Raw genomic sequence first — 3,082 nt, forward strand, 5'->3', positions numbered from 1 at the left:
CCAGAACATCTTTTTATTCTCCCTAAAATTTAATGATACTCTCTCACCCTAACTCTCATTTGCCCTCTTTTTCACTTCTTGCACCTTTCTCTTGACCTCCTGTCTCTTTCTTTTATACATCTCCCACTCAATTGCATTTTTTCTCTGCAAAAATCGTCCAAATGCCTCTCTCTTCTCTTTCATTAATAATCTTACTTCTTCATCCCACCACTCACTACCCTTTCTAATCAACCCACTTCCCACTCTTCTCATGCCACAAGCATCTTTTGCGCAATCCATCACTGATTCCCTAAATACATCCCATTCCTCCCCCACTCCCCTTACTTCCATTGTTCTCACCTTTTTCCATTCTGTACTCAGTCTCTCCTGGTACTTCCTCACACAATTCTCCTTCCCAAGCTCACTTACTCTCACCACCCTCTTCACCCCAACATTCACTCTTGTTTTCTGAAAACCCATATATATATATATATATATATATATATATATATATATATATATACATATATATATATATATATATATATATATATATATATATATATATTCGTGTGGTCTAATGCAGTGGTATTGCCGGCTCGGTATCATCAAGGGAGGAGGACTGCAGTCGCTATGCTTGGTGGAGATCCTTTCTTCAGCTTGTTTTCCGAGTGCTTTTTCTCGCATCCCTGAACCTATAAACAGCACATTAAATAACGCAGTTTCCAGTATATTGTAATGGAAATGGGTTAATGGCCCTATTTCCTAGGCTCACAAGCGTCAGTTATTGTTTTTTGGCACTTATATGACCAGCAACGTTCTCAGCGCTTGTGAGGCCAACAACGTTTTGCATCGTTCAAAATAAAGTTTATTGTTTTTGTCATCCTTGACGTGAAGAATTCTGTTTGTTTTCCCGAGTGTGAGACGTTTCCTCAACTTACAATGAGGTGTCCTGTTTTCATGGTACAGAGGAAGTTATCGTAGATACCCCTCCCCACGTATGTATGTATTGTATGATTTGTCCTGTGTTGAAAAAGGCATCAGGACATATATGATGTAGAGAGACGTTATGATCGTGTTTTGAACAGGAATACAAAGGTGTCACACCCTGTCACATGATGATGATGATATCCACCTGTAATGTCTGGCTATCGTAGTCACACCACTGGCCTTCCACTGCTTCTTAACACATTTGAGGCGTCACACTCTAGCACTTGGCTCTGATCAATCAGATATAAATCTCGATGGTGAGAGAGAGAGAGCGAGAGAGAGAGAGAGAGAGAGAGAGAGAGAGAGAGAGAGAGAGAGAGAGAGAGAGAGAGAGAGTAAAGAGAGGAGTTGCAAGGTTTCCCTGTATTACATAATGGTGGTAGAAGCTGTACACTTTGCTGTTCCTGTTCAGTGGTTGTAGAACATTTGGTGCTACTGCTCCTGTTGCTGTTGCTGTCTTCTCCTCCCTCCCCCCTCAGTACACACCTCCCCTCACATTCCTTCCCCCATACTTCCCCTTGTGCCCGCAACAACAAATCAATATCACAAACGTCCCCCCTAAAATACTGTACGTTTTCTTCCTTAAATACATACTGGGAGAGGAATACTGCTCTCACAGGTCTACCTCTCACTGGCTGGGAACTAGAACACTGGAGGGGCGTCCACGAAAGAACAATCACAAGAACACTTCACTAGCACTTGAACAACGCGGACGTCCACCAATCACAATCCAGGAAGGAGTCACGTGACGCGTGTCTGTTGTTTTGGAAGGGAGAGTCGGCGGGTCCTCGCCACACCACCGCCGGGCCGGCACTGGCCACCACCAGACCCCCACACCTCCTGCCTCACTCTCCCACACCTCCTGCCTCACTCTCCCACACCTCCTTCCTGCCTCACTCTCCCACACCCCCTTCCTGGCTCACTCTCCCACACCCCCTTCCTGCCTGACTCTCCCACATCCCCTTCCTGGCTCATTCTCCCACACCCCCTTCCTACCTCACTCTCCCTCCCACACACCCTTCCTGCCTCACTCTCCCACACCTCCTGCCTCACTCTCCCACACCTTCCTGCCTCACTCTCCCACAACCCCCTTCCTGGCTCACTCTCCCACACCCCCTTCCTGGCTCACTCTCCCACACCTCCTTCCTGCCTCACTCTCCCACACCTCCTGCATCACTCTCCCACACCCTATTCCTGCCTCAATCTCCCACACCTCCTTCTTGTCTCACTCTCCTATATCTCTTTCCTCACTCTTCTACATTTCCCTCCTGCCTCTCCCAAAACTTATGCCTTATTTTCCTACAACCTTTTCCTCTCACTCTTCCACGTATTTTGCCTACCTCTCCCACACATCCATCCTCTTGTCTTATGATAACAAGAAACTGTATCATCAGCCAAGCCAGACATGCGGCTACCGTTGAGCACAAGTCCTGCCAATGGGTAATAATATCTTGAAAGCTACTCATAGGTAGGTGTATAGGTACTTCGCTAGGTGAGTAGGTAGGTAAGCAGGCAGATAAGGAGGAAGGTAAGAAGGTAAATAGGTAGGTAGGTAGGAGGGTAGGTGAGTATTTAAGTAGGTAGGTAGATAAGTAGGTGAGTAAGTAGGTAGATAGGTAGGTAAGTACGTAGGTAAGTAGTTAAGTAGTTGGTTTGTTCGTTAGTTAGTTAATTAGTTTGTTAGTTAGTTAATTAGTTAGTTGGTCAGTTGGTTAGTTAGTTAGTTAGTTAGTTAGTTAGTTAGCTAGTTTGTTTCTTTGTCTGCTAGATAGTTAGTTAGTCAGTTAGTTAGTTAGTTGTTAGATAGTTAGTTAGTTAGTTAGTTAGTTAGTTAGCTAGTCAGTCAGTCAGTCAGTCAGTCAGTTAGTCAGTTAGTTAGTTAGTTAGTTAGTTAGTCAGTCAGTCAGTCAGTTAGTTTGTTTGTTTGTTTATATATTTACTTGTTTGTTGTTAGGTAGGTAGGTAAGTTGCTACATACTTCATAACTTAGTTTCCCACTCTTCTTAATGGACTCTATATTCTCACACACCTAACGCACTCCTATCCTACCGCACCTCTTACATCACTCTTTCAAACCTCTTGCCTCACTCTCCCACGCTCATCCATCTCTTGC

The 3,082-nt window shown here is 44.5% G+C and overlaps 1 protein-coding gene across 2 annotated transcripts in view; it reads right to left on the reverse strand.

The window, feature by feature from the left end:
* LOC139762550 (uncharacterized) overlaps window positions 1-1,768 on the reverse strand; it is a 196,210-nt gene extending 194,442 nt beyond the window's left edge. The window contains exon 1 of one of the 2 annotated variants that reach the window (XM_071687573.1): window positions 1,595-1,768. The gene's annotated coding sequence lies outside the window, so the exon portion shown is untranslated. Of the gene's footprint in view, window positions 1-1,563 lie in introns of both variants that reach the window. The other variant, XM_071687574.1, reaches the window with a different exon arrangement.
* Between the last annotated feature and the right edge of the window lie 1,314 nt (window positions 1,769-3,082).

This window comes from Panulirus ornatus, chromosome 43 (genome assembly GCF_036320965.1).
Source record: "Panulirus ornatus isolate Po-2019 chromosome 43, ASM3632096v1, whole genome shotgun sequence".
In the NCBI taxonomy this organism is placed as follows: Eukaryota; Metazoa; Arthropoda; class Malacostraca; order Decapoda; family Palinuridae; genus Panulirus; species Panulirus ornatus.